Below are 22,517 nucleotides of genomic sequence, written 5' to 3'. Positions count from 1 at the left end.
TTTTGAACTTACCCTATTGACTCCGTAATGCTTGTACGATTGCAATAAAATAAAAGTTCTTTCAAGCAGTGTGTGACCCAACTCTGATTTTTTGGCCTCTAGTGACCTGTACATCTTGTTAATGAAGATGCAACCCAGACACTTGGATATGTGGTCCTGAAACTGATACATATCGATCTTGACATGCACTTCAGTGTGAACGACCAAAGTGCATCATCCACCTACACGTTATCAACAAGCCCAAACGTCACTATTCTGGCCCGCTGGAAAAGAGAGACGTTAAAGCCGGAAGTGTTTTGTTAAAAGTGAAATCCCGTGTCATTGAAGTGAAGCACACACCCTCACCACTCTGTACTCCGTCTCACATCCACACGTTCCTTTCAAACGGACGTCGCTGCCGGCTGCAGCACGCAGCTGAAGATCACAACATGATGTGGCAGTAGATAGATCCTTCGTCCTTCTAAAACACCTCACTTCGCGAGATTTACTTCGCTTTTTAAAAGCAAAGTAAGATGGGTTCTAGTGTGTTCTTTTGAGGTGTTTTAGGTCAAAGCGCTCAGCAGCGAACCATAATTCTAAAGTCCATGAAGTATTATCGGCTCCGAAGCATGGCATATGTTTCGTGTACGAGAACTTTTCGAGCTACGCTCGAGGGAGATCGTGCTCACGCGGCTGGTGCGTCCTGTACCTATGTCGTGTCTCCAGCCTTGCGCCAGCGGACAGAAATAACGGGGCCGTCTAACAACCTGATTCTTGCACACCAACTATGTGCGGAAGCCACACACTACACATACTACAACTTATTTTTTAAATTTGGACCAACATGCTAAGAACAGAGAGCCTTCGCAGTCGACAATTAGAAAACGTAAGGATTTTCTGTCTAACAAAAATAAAAATGATTACGAGTAATTAGAAGCTGTTTATTATTTTCCCATTGTCGTCTCTGGAATCGCAAGGCCTTTATCGATACTAATAGAACCACGAGGGTGAACGCAGCCATCGCAAACTGAGTAACGTCAGCTCACAACAAAAAGATATCACAATCACTCAGCACGTAGCACCAGAACTGTAGTAGCGAAGGAGATAAGAAAGAATTGGACATTTCGCTCGACGTAATTGTAAATGTGGCTTGTGGTAACTATATATTACATTGTTGGAGAAACACAAATGTAAGCACTAGTATAGTCTCAACAAGAAATTTGAGAACACGTATAATCAATGTTAGAGAACTTAGCTGATATAAATGGAGAAATTTGTCACGACAAAACCTTGAACCTACAAATTAAACTTATCTTTGAGGCACTCACAACAAACCTCTCAAACCAATCACAATTCTAGAGCTACCATTCCTCTTATCCGGGGTCGGGTCGTGGGGGCCTAATCAGTTAACACAGACAGACTCTACACTGGCGAAGTTCCAAGTCACACCCTCTCCCTCCAACAGAAATATGGGGTCAAATTGCCAGACACTTCATCCTAGCTTATTGGTCACTGACAGGGGGCACGTAAAATTAGAGGATTGTCTCCACAGGCCAGTACAAAGAGACACACACCTAGTAACACTCACCACATGTTGTGGCTCATGTGGAATATCTATTCCCTGGCGGCACCTACTACACTGCGTTTATCACTAAAAACCACTCGCCTGAAGGGCACGCACGTCAGGAGAACCAACATCTAGCGAACAGACAAATATCATATAAGCTTGGGACTGGAGGGGCTTGTCATGTTACTCCATCACATACCAATTAGACACGCTGGGGCATGATACTATTATGCTGCTTGATTGGAATGATCTGAGAAGACGGTGCAGGAGTATGAGCGCTGTCGTCCGGGGCCAGCCTAACTATCTCGTCCAGAGAAGATCTAGCCGCCAAAAACACATAAGGTCAGGATTGAACTCCAGCTGACCGAGACATCGTCACCACTACGGTCTATATAACTCTCACGCTGGCTGAGGAAGCACGACTAGTCTGATCATCCAGTCCATAAACTTGTCGAGGAATGAAACTTAAAACTCCTGAGGGTCTGAAAAAGAACCTAATATATACCATTACGTGTATTCCAGTGAAGACCAGTAAATGACAATCCCCTCGGCATTGGGACTATTCATCGTAGACAAGGGAGGTGAGTGGCCAGATCTCTGCTCTCATGTCTTTCTCCTCACTCCACGCCGCGAGAGGACAAAAGCAGGCTCTCAACTACGAAGCCCCTCCCTGATTGTTTCCTAGTCCTCAAGTACTTGTTCCTCCAAAGCCCGTCTTAAAAAGCGCGTGAGGCCACTGACGAAGGCCATCGCAAGCCAGAGGTAAACCTCGTGTCATAATCTCTCGTAGTCGCTTGTACTTCGTCTCGGTCCTTTTACCAGGTCTCGTCTATCCAACACTAGCTTCGAGGACCAGAAAAGTGAGGTGAGTGAAGCAGCAGAACTTGTGCATCGCTTAATATACACGAGCTATAAGTGTGCTTTTCTTAGCATTCATGACGCCAAATAGAGATTAATAATAACAGACTTATGAAGGAACCATTTGCTTTCACACATTCGAGTTACTCGTACATATCTAAAACAGTATGTCACAGAAGTTAAATTAATTGTAATTATGAAATTGATGATGTATGATCAGCAGAGTGAATCAAGGCACAGTCAATTTCATACATATAGTGCGCGCGTGCAAACAATTGGAAAAATCTGGAGCGGGACAATCAACACGTGTGTGTAAACTAAATCATATTGTTACTGTCAAGAGAACATATATGCTCTCAATTCCAAAACACGACTGCCAATGTCGGTGGTCTTCTTCTCTTGTACGAGAACTTATTGTGAAATTGGTTAGGAGTACTCTCTCTACAGAGAGAGATATTGGTTTTAATTATTTAAACAGATACATAGTTCTTTTAAAGCATTGAATCTCAGAGTAGCAACAAGAATTCTAAAAAACTTATACTAACATTTCATACTTATATATATAAATAATTGAGCTCTGAGTAAGTTGCTAGCTGAACTCTGTTGTCGATCGGGTTTGATAGCAAGACACTCTAATGAGCCCGTTTTTGCACTATATGCATTGTCGGATATGACCAAAATATAATATTCACGACCAATTTGGCCCCTGGGCCTGAGTTTGACATGTCTGATGTAGATATTTGCATAGACAGAGAGATCTGTGCAGTTAAAATGCTCGACGTCTAATCTGTGAACATCTGTAGCAGTTAAACTGCACAATATGCAAATATTGCAATGTGCAAATATCGACATCATAAAATAGATTTGTAATTTTAATAGTAGAATGAGTCTGAGTGAACAAGTTCCTTCTGTTTTATTCGTGATCATAACATGAGTTGAGTTTCTTGTGTGACTGATGTGGCTTGTTGTTCTCCTTTAAGTTTTCGTTTTCATTTCGGGGCAACTTTACACTTCCAGTCGCGAAAAAGATCCGGAGTGGATGGAGCTGGAAGTGTGCACGTGCTCACTTCCTGTTGGAGCGTGTTGTGGTGGTTTGTGGTGGAGTCTCTTCTGCGGCGTGTTTCTAATCACAGATCATGAGCAAAGTCTTGTTTCAGGGTTTCTTTCTTAGTCCGACCTGTTTGCCTCATTTGTTTTTTTGGTTTTTTTTGAACCACAAAATCCAAGCGAGTCTCAGTCCCAGTCCAGACTTTTGCATCACCGCCGCTTTGTTTTCTTTTCTTGTTTTGCTCTTTTGTTTTGTTGGCCTCTTCGTGTGGGACGTTTGGGTTTGTGGTTTGGAGTCGGGACGAGTTCTGACGCCTCCAATAGTTTTCACAGTCATAGAAACTGGGAACTGTTGTGACTGAACTAAACAGGACTAAACCAGAACTAAACCAGGACTAAACCAGAACTAAACCAGGACTAAACCAGAACTAAACCAGGACTAAACAGAACTAAACCAGAACTAAACAGGACTAAACCAGAACTAAACCAGGACTAAACCAGAGGACTAAACCAGGACTAAACCAGAAACTAAACCAACTAAACCAGGACTAAAACCAGAACTAAACCAGGACTAAACCAGGACTAAACCAGGAAAAACCAGAACTAAAACAGAACTAAACCAGGAACTAAACCAGGACTAAACCAGAAACCAACTAAACCAGGACTAAACCAGAACTAAACCAGAACTAAACCAGAACTAAAACCAGGACTAAACCAGAACTAAAACAGGACTAAACAGGACTAAACAGAACTAAACCAGGACTAAACCAGGACTAAACCAGAACTAAACCAGAACTAAACCAGGACTAAACCAGAACTAAAACAGGACTAAACCAGGACTAAACCAGGACTAAACCAGACTAAACCAGAACTAAACCAGGACTAAACCAGACTAAACCAGGACTAAACCAGAACTAAACAGGACTAAACCAGGACTAAACCAGACTAAACCAGAACTAAACCAGGACTAACCAGAACTAAACCACTAAACCAGGACTAAACCAGACTAAACCAGAACTAAACCAGGACTAAAACAGGACTAAAACAGGACTAAAGAGTCAAAACCAGGACAAAACCACCAAGGCTACTTGGGGATTAAACCAGGATTAAAGATGGACTAAAGCAATGCAGGTCAAAACCAGAGGAAAACAAGGAACAAACAAGGACTAAACCAGGTCTAAACCAGGACTAAACCAGGTCTAAACCAGGTCTAGACCAGGTCTTGACCAGGTCTAGACCAGGACTAAACAAAGACTAATCCTGGACTAAACATGGACTAAACCAGGTCTAAACCAGGTCTAAACTAAACCAGGTCTAAACCAGGTCTAGACCAGGTCTAGACCAGGTCTTGACCAGGTCTAGACCAGGACTAAACAAAGACTAATCCTGGACTAAACTAGGACTAAACCAGGTCTAAACCAGGACTAAACCAGGTCTAAACCAGGACTAAACCAGGACTAAACCAGGTCTAAACCAGGACTAAACCAGGTCTAAACCAGGTCTAAACAGAACTAAACCAGGACTAAACCAGGTCTAAACCAGGACTAAACCAGGTCTAAACAAGGTCTAAACCAGGACTAAACCAGGACTAAACCAGGTCTATACTGGGACTAAACCAGGTCTAAACCAAGACTAAACCAGGTCTAAATCAGGTCTAAACCAGTCTCCCTCTCGGACTGGCACTGGGACCCGGAGGCGTCCCTCGCGCTCCCAGGTTGCTAAGGTTACCCCCCCCCAAGCCCCGCCCACATTCACCTGAGCCGCGTCACGTGACCCGTGGCCAATGGCGCGCGCGCACAGGTGGATCTCGGGTGAAGTTTCGAAGGCGGAACCCGCAGGTCCAGTGGCGCTTTATAAATGTGTCAAACGCGGAGCTCGCACAGCGTCCCCGGGGCTCCGTGCGTGACACCGACATACCGGAACACCATGCAACCCGACACGACCACGGACACGTTCGAGTGCGCGCGTAACATGGATGCGCGTGTTTACTGAAGCCAAAAACACAACTCGGATTACGCTCGGACCGGAGTCGGAGCAGAACTTCTTCTTCTTCTTCGTCGTCGTCTTTGTTGTTCTTCGTTACGAGTTCACGTCGCGTACGTCCAGGTAAATCCAGGTAAGGGCTTTGTTGACTTTCTCAGGTGTTTTTTTGTTTGTGAATCACGGCTGCGTAAAAAAGCTGCACGTTCTCACGGCCCCAAACCTGTTTTTCCGTGGGCACTCGGAGGGGATTAGTCAGGGCGAAGTTGCGTTACCTGCTCCAAACCGGGCCACGCATTCACGACGTAAACAAAAGCACCGGCTCGACTCACGCGCATTGTTCTACTGATTATCCGCGTAACACAAGAGACGCACGCGCTGGAACTTATTATTAAACTATTATTAAACTATTATTAACCTATTATTAACTCATTATTAACTTATTATTATTATTTGGGAATTTAAACGGAAATAAAATGTAAATTGGTTATTTTGGGTAAAGTTTCTCTCAAACTTGTGTTGGAGTCAAGTCTAAACCAGGTCTAAACCAGGACTAAACCAGTCTAAACCAGGTCTAAACCAGGTCTAAACCAGGTCTAAACCAGGACTAAACCAGGTCTAAACCAGGTCTACACCAGGACTAAACCAGGTCTAAACCAGGTCTAAACCAGGACTAAACAAGGACTAAACCAGGTCTAAACCAGAACTAAACTGCGACTAAACAAGGACTAAACAAGGTCTAAACCAGGTCTAAACCAGAACTAAACCGTGACTAAACAAGGACTAAACCAGGACGAAACTAAAACTAAACCAGAACTAAACTGCAACTAAACCAGGTCTAAACCAGGTCTAAACCAGGTCTAAACCTAAACCGTCTAAACCGTGACTAAACCAGGACTAAACCAGGACTAAACTAAAACTAAACCAGGTCTAAACTGCGACTAAACCAGGTCTAAACCAGGACTACACCAGGACTAAACTAAAACTAAACCAGGTCTAAACCAGGACTGAACCAGGACTGAACCAGGAGAAAACCAGGACTAAACTAAAACTAAACCAGGTCTAAACCAGAACTAAACTGCGACTAAACCAGGTCTAAACCGTGACTAAACCCGTGACTAAACCAGGAGGTCTAAACCAGGTCTAAACCAGGACTACACCAGGACTGAACCAGGACTAAACTAAAACTAAACCAGGTCTAAACCAGGACTGAACCAGGACTGAACCAGGAGAAAACCAGGACTAAGCTAAAACTAAACCGGGTCTAAACCGGGTCTAAACCGGGTCTAAACCGGGTCTAAACCGGGTCTAGAGGTCAAGAGACTCAGTCACTCTGACTTATTTCACATTACACAAAAATATCTTGGATTTATTTGTGAATTAAAACCCTAAATAAAATCTAAACTTGTTATTTAGAGCAGAGTTTGTGTCCGACGTGGCCAGACTCAGGTTCTGTTCATGTAGGTTTTTAATTCTGTAACATTATCCTGAATAAAAGTGTCCAAAAGCTGTAGACTTATTGTATTTTCAATAATAGATAATAAGAGTCAAATGAATAGGCCTGTCTGTGTTTTCATGATGTAAAAAAATATGTAAATAATAATAGGCCTGATAAAGCAGCTCTATAACATCATAATAATCATGTTTTTAATATTAAATAATAAGACGTAAGTGATGTATGATGTGTATTTATGCAACTGGCCTAAAGTCATTATTAGAAAGTAATTGTAAAGTCCTCAAAAGTCGACCTGATGCCTAATACAGCTTCATACATGTAATAAACTGTAAGTAACATGTAAGAGTATTAATTATTACAATTATTACTAATACTTTACTTTGTTAGAACTAGAGTCATGATAAAAACAAATAAACAAAACACGTAAAATTGAATGAAGTTTATTAAAAATAGTATTTCATATGTTTAGGCTGCTGAATAATTTGAAAATATTAATGTGATAAAAGGCAAAAATAAATAAAATAAAAAAATATCATAAAAATTAAGGTTTCATTTCATTAACACGGTGTAAATGAAATTTTTACTTACCAGGTCTAAAACCAGGACTAAACCAGGACTAAACCAGGACTAAACCAGATCTAAACCAGATCTAAACCAGATCTAAACCAGGACTAAACCAGGACTACACCAGGTCTAAACCAGGTCTAAACCAGGTCTAAACCAGGTCTAAACCAGGTCTACACCAGGACTAAACCAGATCTAAACCAGGACTAAACCAGATCTAAACCACTAACCAGGACTACACCAGGTCTAAACCAGGACTAAACCAGGTCTAAACCAGGACTAAACCAGGACTAAACCAGGACTAAACCAGGACTAAACCAGGACTTCTAAACCAGGTCTACACCAGGACTGAACTAAAACTAAACCAGGTCTAAACCAGGACTGAACCAGGACTGAACTAAAACTAAACCAGGTCTAAACCAGGACTAAGCTAAAACTAAACCAGGACTAAACCGGGTCTAAACCAGGACTAAACCAGGTCTACACCAGGTCTACACCAGGACTAAACCTAAACCAGGACTAAACCAGGACTAAACCAGGACTAAACCAGGTCTAAACCAGGAGGTCTAAACCAGGTCTAACACCAGGACTAAACCCAGGACTAAACCAGGTCTAAACCAGGACTAAACCAGGTCTAAACCACCAGGACTAAACCAGGATCTCTAAACCAGGACTAAACCAGGACTAAACCAGGGTCTAAACCAGGACTACACCAGGTCTACACCAGGTCTACACACCAGGTCTACACCAGGTCTACACCAGGCTAAACCACTAAACCAGGTCTAAACCAGGTCTAAACCAGGTCTAAACCAGGACCAGGTCTAAACCAGGACTAAACCAGGTCTAAACCAGGTCTAAACCAGGTCTAAACCAGGTACCAGGACTACACCAGGTCTAAACCAGGGACTACACCAGGTCTAAACCAGGACTAACCAGGTCTACAGCAGGGTCTACCAGGTCTAAACCAGGTCTACCACTACACCAGGACTACACCAGGACTACACCAGGACTACACCAGGACTAAACCAGGACTAAACCAGGACTACAGCAGGACTACCAGGCAGGTCTAAACTAAAACTAAACCAGGACTAAACCACTGTCATTCTGTTCTCAAAAACAGACCTGGAGTTTTGTTTTGAGTAATTCTTTATTATTAGTTTGTGTTCATCTCCAGAGCTCAAAATGATCTGTTCCACCTTGTGATGTCATGAAGTGGTAGTTTTCAACTTAAACAGATCCTTTTACCTTTAGTTCAGTTGAGACTTGCAATTCCGTGGATAATATGGTGCAAATGATTCTAGTGAAGGTGTGTGGAGTTTAAAAACACAGTGGAGCACTTCCTGTGTCACCACATGATGACATCACAAGGTGGAGCAGAGTGTTTTCTGTTCTGAGAGAAAAACATTAGAACAAAGAGAGAGAGAATATGAAACAGAGTAATATGAGCACTTAAAAGTATTTGACGCTGCTTCAAATGACTCAAGTCCACGTGGACTAAACCAGGTTTAACCAGACCAAGACCAAGACCTGGACCAGGACTAAACATGAGTCAGAAATGAGTTAAATCTACAGGACTAAACCAGGACTAAACCAGGACTAAACCAGGACTAAACTAGGTCTAAGGCAGGACTAAACCAGGACTAAATTAGGACTAAACCAGTTCTAAACCACAGTGGAGCAGCACTTCCTGTATCACCACATGACATCACAAGGTGGGGCAGAGTGTTTTCTGTGTGAGGGAAGAACATTAGAACCAAGATCATAAAATAGAGTGAAATGAGCCGTGTTCTTAGGCTGATAATTTTTTTTTACTTAAATTTTTTAACAAATTTTTTAAACTTTATTAACATTTTCAGTTTAGAACAAATTTTCTACAACAACAAAAAAAAAAACAACAACAACTGACCAGGATATATATATATATATATATATATATATATATATATATATATATATATATATATATATATATATATAATATACATTATTTTTAAATTCTATGTGACTTGCATAACAAAAACATATGTAAATAAAGTAAGTAAATAATAATAGTAATACAATTAAAGATAAAATTAAAATTAAAGATAAAATAAATTAAAATTAAAGATAAAATTTAATTAAATATAAAATTTAAGATAGAATAGGCCATGTAACAGAATTGTTTGACCCTGATGACACAGATTATGTTCTTTGCAAACCTCCTCACTTTCTTTACACATCAGACAAACTCAGTCACTGTTTGATTTTGAGTTTGTCACGTGACGAAAATTTGTTGGTAAAAGTAAATACATCATACAATTATTTAAATATAAATACTTCATATAAATATAATTATTTAACTGAAAAAATCAACAAAATACAAGATGCAGACGTGTTATTATTTACCAAAAAGTAATAAAAAAAAATAAAAATAGGCCATGACACTTTTGAGTCAGTTCAGGTGGGTGGGGGCCGAGGGGCTGTGGGGCCGGTCAAAGAGGTGTGGCGGGCCGGATTTGGCCCACGGGCCTTAGTTTGATGACCCCGGACTATGACCTAGATATTGTTTTTTTTTTTTTTTTCCAGTGTGACCCATATTTTCCAAAGTGTTAGAGAAGCCAAGGATCAGGGTTTAGAGTGACCATGACTCGAGTACTTTTGACAAACCGAAGAATATAATGTGTTAAAAATACTCGCCAAACTACAAGTACAGTTCATATTTATCTAAAAAGTTCAAATTCACCACAGTAAACGTTCATTTGACTTACAGGAGGAAGGGAGGGCATCTGACACAGTGTGACCCCACGCATTCTTAGCCGTTGAAAAATGATTCTTTTGTCATTTTTCTCTGTGATTTACGAGCGCAGACGTGTTCATACCAGACCAGATGTCTCAAAATGTTGTTTTAAAGTAATTACAGGATTTGAAACCGGAAAAATTGCAAAAATGTTGTGTAAACATTTAAAAATTGTGCGTCTGAGTGACACTCTGACAGAAAAATATGAATTAGTCCAAGACTGAAACGTCACAAACGACCGACTTCTAATGAACGAACCAAAACAGAGATTAGAGACAAACAAAAGGATGATCAAAATATAAATATAAATAAAAACTTTTAGACTGAACTCATCAAACTAGAATTATTTGGATCATTTAAGTCCTGGAATTGCCCAAAAAGTGAACTGTTTTTGTTTTGGTCGACATATTGACGATCCAGACGACGGGAGCTGTTTTCTAGTAACGTGACTTGTCTGTGGTCGGGTCATAAATTCCTCGATTCATGGCGGTACTCCAGATGCCCTCCCGTACGGACCAGGACAGGATCAGCCCCATGTTCCCGATGTTTCTCTATGTTCCTCGTTAAAACCGCGGTCGTCCTCATCTCGACTTCTCACCGTGAACTCATCAAACAGCAGCAGGTAGAACTTTGTACAAACTCACCACATCAGCCCAGAACAGAACCAGAGCTGCTCCCGCTGGGTCGGGACTCTGGGTCGGGACTCTGGGTCGGGACTCTGGGTCGGGACTCTGGTCAGGACTCTGGGTCAGGACTCTGGGTCAGGACTCTGGATCAGGACTCTGTGTCGGGATTCTGGGTCAGGACTGTGTTGGGACTCTGGATCAGGACTCTGGGCCGGGATTCTGGGCCGGGATTCTGGATCAGGACTCTGGGTCAGGATTCTGTCAGGATTCGGTTGGGACTCTGGATCAGGACTCTGGATCAGGACTCTGGGTCGGGACTCTGGATCGGGACTCTGGATCGGGACTCTGGATCAGGAGTCTGGGTCAGGATTCTGTCAGGATTCGGTTGGGACTCTGGGTCGGGACTCTGGGTCGGGACTCTGGGTCGGGACTCTGGGTCGGGACTCTGGGTCGGGACTCTGGGTCAGGACTCTGGTTTGGATCGAGTCCGACTGTAGCATTTGTCACACGAGGCTAAAAACAGGACATTTTATAAGTTGAATCAGTTGAATTGGGTTCAGTTTAGATCAGGCATGTCCAAACTACGGCCCATGGGCCAAATGCGGCCCTCAGACAAATTTTTCTTGGCCCTCAGGCTTCCAGGTGAAAAAGCCCAAATTATATGGCATCAATTAAAAATAAACTTTTTACTGCAAGTTTTTAAAAAAATTACCTTGATAAAGCTCATGTTTAATATTTATTGTTTGGTTTTGAGGATCTTGAGCATAAATAAAGTCTGATGGTTCATTCCAACGTGTTAAACCTGCACATATTTCAATTATTCACTGTATTGAGCATCTGTCTACAGCCCTCGATCAGTCTCTGCTTCATCTGTGTTTAGATATGTGGCCCTTGATGACAAAAGTTTAGACTCCCCTGGTTTAGTCTGTCTGTGTCTTTTTCTTTTTTCACATTTGAGTCTGTGTCGCTCAATAACTCGGACATGGGAGCCTGAATATTGTCGGGTGTTTGTCACACCGATGCAGCTTCACTTGCCTCGTCTGTCAACTTCAACCAGGATCTGATACTGAACCCAGTGTGTTTCTGTCTCTGCTGATCACAGCTCTGAGCTCAACACTTTTACACCAAGAGTCTCAATGTGAATGACTCGAAAATGTGCTCACTTTACAAAGGCGTCTGTTGGCGTCTGTCCGTGACGCCACATTCAGAGTTTCTATAATCGCCCGAGGAACAGTTTATATAATCGTGATAATCGCCAACAAAAGTCGTCGCATTTTTAATCCCAGAATGTGCAGAAAAAAGCCACTTTATCCATGCCGTTCTTTTCTAGATCTGTTTTCACTTATTACAAGGTAAAAAAACGGAAAAAGATAAAAAGAACGAGAACTTTTGAGGAGAGAGAACAGCCCCAAAAACACAAACACAGAAGAATCCCACACACCGTTGTTCTTACAAATTGTGAATTTAATTAGGACATTATAACAAGGTGCGGTTTTATAACAGTTTATAATTATCCATAACATTTTAAAACTGTCGGCAACGTATCCTGATGTAGTCGTTAATCACAATTATTTTGGCCGTGATGATTAAAACGGAACATAGAACCTACAGAAATCGAGTCCTAAAGTTTTATTTTTTTGGATATATATATATATATATATAGATCTTATTTTGGATACGTTTATGTTTTTCTGTTCCTTATTTCATGCTCAAAGTTTATTTTATTCATTTTATGTTTCATACATCACAAAACTGCTCTAAGGTTCATATTGTAGCCTGAATTTTATTTTCAGTTTGAAAGTTTTTCTGATTTTTTTTGTGAAATCTAAACTTTTTTTGCGATTTCCTTCACATTTCCAGTTAAACGTGACTTGTTTGTGATCTCCAGTGTGAACTTTAAACGCCCCAAAAGTGTCCCGCGTGAACATCGAACGACACGACGACGTCACACGCAGCGAAGTCGCCTGAACTCTGGGTTGTCTCTCAAAATCCGGTCCAGTTGTTGGTAAAATGTTCAGGTTACACGTCCACGGCCGCTTCGTTTGTTTGAGTCTTGTATTTGTGTCGCAGGATCTTTATTTTTCGTTGACGTTGGAGCCAGGACCGTCTGTAGCCGCGCTCGGACATTTCAAAAACCGCCCGGTCCCGATAAGACTCCTCCAATTTGTCCTGAACACATCGATCCCCCCAAATATTTAATAACTCTCTAACCTCACTTTCATTCCATTGACCGTTCAGACTGAAGTCACATGTCCAAAGATCAGATATGTGTCGGTTTTAGGAGCACATATCCAAGTTTACGTTCACACTGCAGCCTGAAGTGACCCAAATCTTTTTTTTTCTCCCCTATGTTCCTGTATCTGATCTTTTAATGACAGTCTGAACCACACAGATTAGATTTTTTTTTTCAAATGTGACCCAGGACACTTGGATTTGTGCTCCTAAAACCGATACATATCTGATCTTTGGACATGTGACTTCAGTCTGAACGGTCAGGTCACATTCATCCAACCTACACGTCTACACGGCTCAGAGTCTCGTCACTGAAGGGAAAATCAGGTTAGAGAGTTTATTCATATTTGTGGGGATCACTGTATTCAGGACAAATTGGAGAAGCGGGCGGATTTTGAAATGATCGCCAAAGGAATGTCCGAGTGCGGCTACAGACGGTCCTGACTCCAATGTCAACAAAAAATAAAGATCCTGCGAGTCAAATACAAGGAGGATAAAGACTCAAACAAACGAAACGGCCGTGGACGTGTAACCTGAACATTTTACCAACAACTGGACCCGATTTTTACAAACAAGCCCAGAGTTTAGGCAACTTCGCTGTGTGTGACGTCGTCGTGTCTTTCAATGCTCGTTCGGGACTCTTTTGGGTTGTTTAAAGCAAGGCCTGACCGATATATTGGTCAGGCCTTGCTTTAATCAGTCGATATGGGCACTTGGAAACAGGGTCGATATTTCCCGTGGGCATGTTATACGTCGTTATAAATCTTAGACTCTCTGCATTATGTTCATTTACCGTATTTTCTGGGCTATTAGTCGCTCTGGATTATAAGACGCACTGTCATTAAATGGTCTATTTTCGATCTTTTTTCACAAATAAACCGCGTGGGACTTTAAATGAAACCCAACAGTGTGATGGGTGAGTGGTTTTGTTTGTTTGTTCGTTCACGGTGACTCTGGGCTTTGTTCAGTTGTGGCGTGTAGGGAGGGTGTGTCTGGGACCAACGGATTGTCGGCGTGTTCGCAGTGACTCAGTTGTTCAGTCGTGTCTAGAAGCGGCACGTCGCGCTCGTGGCTTTTTCGGTTCGTTCCTCCGTTCCGTTCCTCGTCGGCGTGGAGTGATGAGCGTGTCTGTGGGTTCTGGATTGCGGGGGTTAGAGGCTTAAGAGTGCATCTAATAGCCCGGAAAATACGGTAACTGGAAATGTGAACGACCTCGCAAAAAAATCCGAATTGAGAATTAAACCCTGCAGTCTGACTTTAGTGTTTTTTTTGGAGAGAAATGCTGAATAAATGCATCGTGTAAGTAAAAAATATCGTTTGAATAATCGTGATTTCAATATTGACCTAAACAATCGTGTTAATATATATATATATTTTTTTTACGTAATCGAGCAGCCCTGCCCTCGAGAGTCTGGTGCAGTGGGTGAGTTTTTCGATACTGCGTTCAACCCTTCACGGTGTTAAGTTACATTTGTGTTCACGTTGGGCCGAACACAAAAGCTACGATCCTGAAACTCTTTTTTTTTTTTGTTCGACTTTGGCTCCACACCTTTTCATATTAATCTTAAAAGTCCTTTCAACTGACATGTCGAGCGTTCGCGGTTGAATAATGGCTCCACTTTCTGAAGCGATGGTGATAAATTGATTTTTGCTTTTGTTTATTTATGGCGACGGAGAATACGTCGAACCCTGTGCCCGTTTTAGTTTCGTGTGGGTAGACGACGAGCCGTAAACCAGCTCGACAAATCTATTGTGTGTGTTCTGCATGTGTCTCTGATGGTGGAATGTGCAGCCGTTACCATGGAGACACGAAGAACACGAGCAAAAAACGGCCAAAGAAAGTTAAAAAATCGTCTGAAAACCCAAGAAAAAAAAACTAAGCAAAATGGATTTAAAGAGCACGTTTTCAGGAGAATGTGATCAGTCCGAGAGTTCGTCGTCTCCGTGGAGATGTTATTGCATTGTCTGGAATGTTCCACATTATGGCTGGGTATCATTAAGAAGTTGCTGATATGACACATACCTCAATACGCTGCACTTTTGATTCAATAAAATAAATCTAAATCATGTCTGTGAAACTAAAAGTCTTAGTTAAACCAGTTATTGTGCAAAGTTCATATGATACACAAACATTTTAATCAAAACAGTGAAAATGTCAAATGTGTCGCATAAACCAGTTTCCTTCCTCTGAACAAACAACAAAACTGTAGCTGGAACAAAATAATTTAGTCAAATATACCAAAAAATCCTCTTGGCGATGCTGTATCATCACATTAAACGATACGATATATCAATATTTCAATATTTTTGCACAGTCTTGGCATTAAACTTTTCTATCGTCATGGAGACCTGTCCCAGACCGAGTTACAGGTCAGATCTGTGGAGAGGCGACCCCGCTCACAGTCTGAACGTCTGTTTTTCTAGGGATTTTTGAGCTTTAAAACCACTTGTAATTGAATAAATGTAAAGAGCAGTTTAATGTCAGTCAGGCTGATGCCACCTTGTGCCTCCACTCAGTTTCATTTCTGTTCAGCGACTCACTAGATCACGAGATACACTAGATCAGACATGACAGACTCGGTTATATTTGGCCCATGAGATCATATCAAATCTGTATCAGAGCTGCACGCGGCACACACATCGACTATACAGACATGATTTATTTAAAATGTTGTTATTATTTTATATTATACTTGTTCTGGATTCAATGTTTAAGTTCTCCTCTGGGTCACATTGACCCGAAAAACTTTTTTTTCCCTTCCCGCTCTCTTGGGGCGAGTCAATCAGACCTCTTGTTTTTTTTATTTTTTCGCCTGGCAAGAAAATAAAAAAACAAGAGAGCGGGAAGGAAAAAAAAAAGTTTCTTTGGGTCAATGTGACCCCGAGGATAATGTGAGGTTTAAGAAAGAACTATTATTAAACATTTATTTTAAAAAGAAAAGTTTTAACATTACATTTCTCAAAGAAGAGAAAACTTGCAGATGTTGTTGAAATTTTTGAATAAATATTAAGTTTGGCCCACGACTTAGTCCCAGTTTAAAATTTTGGCCCAATGTGAATTAGAGTTTGACTCTCCTGTCCTCGACGGTTTTCAAGAACCCCGGAAGTTGTAGATGGCGAACCGACGTCAAACTCGTCATGTCTATGTCCCTTTTATGGAACAGCACAATAGTAAACAAAGCGTCGAGATGTTGACGAAGACAGAACGATGTTGTCAATAATTCCCGAGATCGAGGATTTAAAGCCGGAACAAAGAGAATGTTTGGTGAATTTTATCTCGGGGAAAGACGTTATTGTCTTTTTTCCTACGGGATTTGGAACATTACAAACGTCAAGACCAAATAACAGCGATTGGTTAAATTAAAAAAGTCCACGCCTACCGTCGAGCGAACGAATCCTAATGCTGCGAGGTCACACGGTTTCCACGAAATGAAGCCGGCTCTTGAACCAGGCCGGTTTAACGTCACACTGTGGAACATTCCAGACCACACAATAACATCTCCACGAAGAAAATCAGGTGACGGACTCTCCAACAGAAAGGTTCCGCCGCTCGCCTCGCTGTAATTCCAACTAATTCAGCGTTTTCTCGTCAGCTTGTGTTCAAATAAAGCTCAGATTAAAGCCTGACAAAGCCGCAGACAGAGCAGGGCCTACAGTTAGCATTAACATATTGATGACATGAATATCTCCAGTGTTGTGATGTTACGTGAATGTGAAATTGAAATTGCACTTTGGACTCTGATTCATTTGTTAATTCGCTGTAAAAATAGCGCGTGACGTCTGAAATCCTTTGTGTTGTTAGAGGAATAATAATAATAATATAATATAAGACTCTTGAAATGCACATGTGCAGATGAGTCACGCTGATTTATTTTATTACTCATTCGTTTACTCGGTTTTCATTGTTTAAAGTTCCTTGAATCAGAGGGCTGTGTGCAAAAGGGCGAAGCGCGACGAGAACAAAACGCCGAAGCAGAACAAAGAAGTACTGTGATAAACGTTAATATTAAAATAACTTTATACTCGGGAGGGAGCGTCGATCTGTAATAAACTGGATAAGCCCCTCCCCCTCTAGTGCCTCTAGTGGCCGCTCCAGGTACTGCAGCTCCGGGAGTTTGAGTTGAGAAAGAATTATTTTGGGGGATTCGCACGGCCCGTGTTCTGACAGAGCATCAGTAACTTTCACAAACGTCAGATTTTGCAGGATTCTTTTCTATTTTCACCACATAAAGTTTTTAAAATGCTTAAATTTTCTCAAAGCGCCTGTAGCTCTCCACGTTCTTCCAAGTCCCTCGCCAAAGGATTTCTGAATTACACGTCTTGTGCTGAATGACTCAAATTTGATGAAATACTTTTGTAAATGTGTAATTTTTAAGCGATGTAACGGTACAGTTCGGTTCGTACTTCGGTTTTGAGGTCACGGTTCGGTTCAGTTTGGGAACAAAATGTAAAACCATTTGCTTTTTGTTTATTTGTGTTTTTATTAAACCAACAGTTTGTTTTAATATTCTACAAACAGGAAAATAAAATAAATACAAAGTGCTCCATTAAAGGTGTAATGGTACAAAAATCACAGTTTGGTTTGTACGTCAGTTTTGAGGTCGGGGTTCGGTTCATTTTCAGTTCAGTTTGGGAACAAAATGCAAAACAATCAACCAAAAAAAAACAACAAAACTAAATCAACAGTTATATAAAATAAAATAAATGCAAAGTGCTGCTTGGTAAAACTAATAAGTTCAATAAAATATTCTCAAATAAGCAACAAATGTTTGAAATATTATAAAAAATAAATTCCTTGTAAACAGGAAACAAAACTTTTCCAAAAGTAAAGTGCAGCACAAACAGTTCCAGCGTGAACTTTTACTCAATCTTCAGATTTTGACAACTTGTCCTCATGTGGTGGTGGAATGTAAACACACGCAGATTGTGCAAATTCACTCATGCACAGCCCTGCACCGAAACGAACGTCCTGTAACGAAACTGTTTGGTGCGTGTACCGTTACACCTCGAATAATTTTGATGCCAAACTTTGTGCACTAATAAACAGATAAAGGTTCATGTTTTAAAGGCGTCGAACTGTTCCCTGTCTAAAGCTTTCCTTCGTTCAGTTTCCTGTGGCGGCTAAAATGAGCAGCTCTTTGGCATTTTGTTTTTGTAAAGGAGCTCATCAAAAGAAAAAGGTTGGAGATCTGTGGTCTAAAAGTGATCTAGCCTCGCTCTGAGTCCCGATAGCAGCTCTCGCTCTGATTGGTCAAAACTAGAGCGACCAGACGTCCCTGTTTCTCCGGGACAGTCCCAGTTTTGAGTCTGTGTCTCCTGTCCTCACAGATTTATACAAAACCACTGACTTGTCCCAGTTTTATACAAGAAATGAACCAGGTGTCTCTATTTTTGACCAGTTTGATCCCTGTCGCAGTAAAGAGAAACATAAACTGTCACTTGTTTAGGTAAAATACAAAAAATCTACTTAAAAATGACCAAACCACAAAGAAAATGTGACTGTACTGACTCACATGTTGGTTATCAGTGTTGTGGAGTAACAGATTACATGTACCAGAGTTATGTAATCAGAGTACAAATGATGAGTAACTGTATTCAGTTACAGTTACTGTTTCAGTGAGTGGTAATTGGATTACAGTTACTTTGTTGAAATAAATGGATTACACAGAGAGATTTTCCTGTTTTCACATTTTGGACTATATCCCCCTTTTTTTTTTTTTTTTTTCTCGGTAATTCCACTCATTGCGGGAAACTAAAACCTAGGTCTAAACTAGGTCTAAACCAGGTCTTAAACCAGGTCTAAACCCGGTCTAAACTAGATCTAAATTAGATCTAAACCAGGACTAAACCAGGACTAAACCAGGTCTAAACCAGGACTAAACCAGACTAAACCAGGACTAAACCAGTCTAAACCAGGACTAAACCAGGACTAAACCAGGTCTAAACCAGTCTAAACCAGGTCTAAACCAGGTCTAAACCAGGACTAAACCAGGACTAAACTATGTCTCAAACAGGATTTAACAAGACTAAACTTCTTCTATCAATACTATTATTTTATTTAGTTAAATAAAGTCTGGGCTTTTTATTTTCTTTTAGCAGATAAAACTTCTTATGTTACGATTTCCTGGTCTTTGCTTCTCTACAGCAAATCAAGTAATCCAAAGTATTCAGATTACATTACTCACCTTAAATCAGGCATGTCCAAACTATGGCCCGGGGGCCAAATGCGGCCCTCAGACAAATTTTTCTTGGCCCTCAGGCTTCCAGGTGAATTGGCTCAAATGACCTTGCATCAATTAAAAAATAATTTTTTACTACAAGTTTTTTGAAAATCTACCTTGATAAAGCAAATATTTAATATTTAGTGTTTGGTTTTAAAGATGTTGGCATAGATAAAGTGTGATGGTTCATTCTAACGTGTTAAACCTGCACATTTTTCAATTATTCTCTGTATTCAGCACCAGTCTACGGCCTCGATCGACCCTCTGCTTCATCTGTGTTTAGATATGTGGCCCTTGATGAAAAAAGTTTGGACACCCCTGCCTTAAGTAATTTAATGGATTACGTTACAAACTACATTTTGGGGTTTGTAATCTGTAATCTGTTGGGGATTACATTTTAAAATAACCTTCCCAACATTGTTAGTCATGAATGTTTCTGCAGAACAGTTTTCCTTATTTACGCACTAGTTTCACAATTTTATTATTACCAACCACCACAAAAACGGAGATGTCCCAGTTTTTTTTTTTTTTTTTTTATTCTAGTGACCCTGGTCCAAACGCTCCACGCCGTGCTCGTTTCAGATGTCACACGGGTGGGAGGAGCTCTACAGATCCTACAGATTACAGAATTACACACCCCAAAATGTAGTTTGTAACGTAATCCATTAAATTACTTAAAGTGAGTAATGTAATCTGAATACTTTGGATTACTTGATTTGTTGTAGAGAAACAAAGACGAGGAAATCTTCACATAAGAAGTTTTGTCTGATAAAAAAAAAAAAACAGTCTTTACTGAACCAAATTAGAAATAGTATTGATAGTTCCTGTTTGAGACATAGTTTAGTCCTGGTTTGGACTTGGTTTAGTCTTGGTTTAGTCCTGGTTTAGTCCTGGTTTAGACCTGGTTTAGTCTTGGTTTAGTCCTGGTTTAGTCCTAGTTTAGACCTGATTTTAGACCTGGTTTAGACCTGGTTTAGACCTAGTTTAGACCTGGTTTTAAACCTGATTTAGTGTCCAGCAATGAGTGGAATTACCGGGGGGAAAAAAAAAAGGACACAGCCCAAAATGTGAAAACAGGAGAATCCCTCTGTGTAATCCATTTATTTCAACCAAGTAACTGTAATCTAATTACCACTCACTGAAACAGTAACTGTAACTGAATACAGTTACTCATAATTTGTACTCTGATTACATAACTCAGGTACATGTAATCTGTTACTCCCCAACACTGGCCATGGCTTATATCAAATTACAAGTCTTTTTGTTTAAATTCATTGTTGTGGTGCAGTGTGAGTTAAAGAAACAGAGTGAACTACATAGACCATGATCCTTTGCTCTATTTCAATACAAAAAGACTTTTAAGTCTTATTTCTTTGGATTATGACAGACTTGTCAAGGCGTTTTAAAAGGAAAAACTAGAATATTCAGTTTTATAAATAAATAAATATCATGCCGTGAGATGTGTATCTGTCACGTATCGTATTCGAGAAATTTGAATATCGTTACATTCCTTCTTCATATCACTGACATAAAACAGGAAAATCCCAGTGAATCTGTTAAATTAAATCTACGTCATCATTAAAAGACCCGAGCTGCAACATACGACCAAAAGAATTGATTATAATTAGACATAGACATTATGTATTCTCCCCCCTACAGCTCAAATCTGACTTTATTACGTAAAAAAGTTTAGACGAGTGTTTGTGTGAGTAAATCTGCTGCATACGGTGACGCGAAAGTGTGTGGAATTTGACTGGGAATGTTTGTGACGTAAACGATGAGGCGACCTGAGCCGATCTGACCAGAGTTTTGTGTCTTGGGCAGTGTCGACGGAAACACTACGACGGAGCGGATTCAACTTTTCCACTCTGGAGGGTGGTTGCAGATTTTTGCGTTTTTAAACCCCAGAAACGCCGTCACCGTCTAAACGAAAGGCACTTCCGATTAAATATTTTGTCGTTTTTATCCGCAAGCGTTCTCGTGTAAACAGGCCTTTAAAAGTTCTGGTTGAAGTGTCAGAAAATGGCTGTGAAATAGTTTTTTGCTTTGTGCTTTGTGTGTACACAAGAGACAAATCAGCTCATCAGAGTTTCACCTGGTGACACGCGTCAGTGGGACTCGGCATGTGGCCAAAAAATGTGTTGGTTTTTTTTTGCACACGCCGGGCGATTAAGATTTTAATCAAAGTCAGAGCCGGGACTCGAAGTTCATTACGTTTTCATTCTTATTTAAACATTAAACTGTCAATTCAGTTACATTTACATTATTTTGTGTGTTATATTATTTGTTTGTTTTATTGTAATTACACAATATCCTGCTTCGCGAGAGGAAAAGTCGGGACTGAACCTGTTTCATAATGATCCTCAATTTCACCGTGTTGCAGTTTTTCCCGTGTGAATCGGTGAATTCGTTGCATCGTTTCCTCCAGATCTGCAGGTGAGAACGAGACTCAAATCAGATCACCCACATCAGATGGAGCAGTTTACACACGTCAGTGATCAGATAACTGTGTGTAAACAGAGACAGTGTAAAAAAAAAAAAAACATTATATTTGATAAGGTCAAAGACTTGATCCCACCTCTGTTCGTCTGTCTACATCTGTAAAGCTCTAAATGCGCCGCTCCACCTCGTGATGTCATGACGTTAACAGCTCCTTTTACCGTTTGTTCAGTAACGATCGGATATTCCAGGTCTATAGTCTCTATGTTTTCAGCTCGTTCATTTTGACAGAACGTCTAATGTTCAGTGATCGTCTTGTGTCGTCTTAAAGGTTGTATGGAGGATTTTTTTTTTAAGTTTCAAATTGTCCTTGAAAGTTTAAAACACCCTTACAGAGACGCAGCAGCCTTGTAATTATGATGACCAAAAAGAAAAAAAGAATGAAAATGTATCAACTGTGGACGTAGTGAGGCCAGAGAAACATCAGCCAATAGAAAACAAGGCTGCCTCATTTTCTATTGGGTGTTAGGTCGTCAATCGAACTCCCTACGTTTCTAGTGTAACTGACTCGTCGGCGCGCGGGGATTACGTGGTTTATGCGGCGGTTCTTAGAGGATTTTTTAAACTGTCGCTTCCTCGCAGTTCGCACAGAGTTTGTCGCGATGGCGGACGAGAATCCACGACCGGTTCGCCGCAAAAGAAAATCCGTTTTTGAGGTCGCGGAAAGAAGAAGAGAAGGAGAAAAGGAGCAAAGACAAACTGAGGTGATTCT

The 22,517-nt window shown here is 40.7% G+C and overlaps 1 protein-coding gene across 2 annotated transcripts in view; it reads left to right on the top strand.

Annotated features, from left to right (window-relative positions):
* Positions 1–5,302: 5,302 nt before the first annotated feature.
* LOC129410164 (proline-rich protein 15) overlaps positions 5,303–22,517 on the top strand; it is a 34,222-nt gene continuing 17,007 nt past the window's right edge. Inside the window, exon 1 of one of the 2 annotated variants that reach the window (XM_055157657.1) lies at positions 5,303–5,557. The gene's annotated coding sequence lies outside the window, so the exon portion shown is untranslated. Of the gene's footprint in view, positions 5,568–22,517 lie in introns of both variants that reach the window. The other variant, XM_055157656.1, reaches the window with a different exon arrangement.

This window comes from Boleophthalmus pectinirostris, unplaced genomic scaffold (genome assembly GCF_026225935.1).
Source record: "Boleophthalmus pectinirostris isolate CB_2022bp ecotype Guang Dong unplaced genomic scaffold, ASM2622593v1 HiC_scaffold_21, whole genome shotgun sequence".
Taxonomy (NCBI): Eukaryota; Metazoa; Chordata; class Actinopteri; order Gobiiformes; family Gobiidae; genus Boleophthalmus; species Boleophthalmus pectinirostris.
The sequence above is the reverse complement of the archived record's forward strand: the minus strand, read 5'-3'. Positions and strand labels throughout refer to the sequence as shown.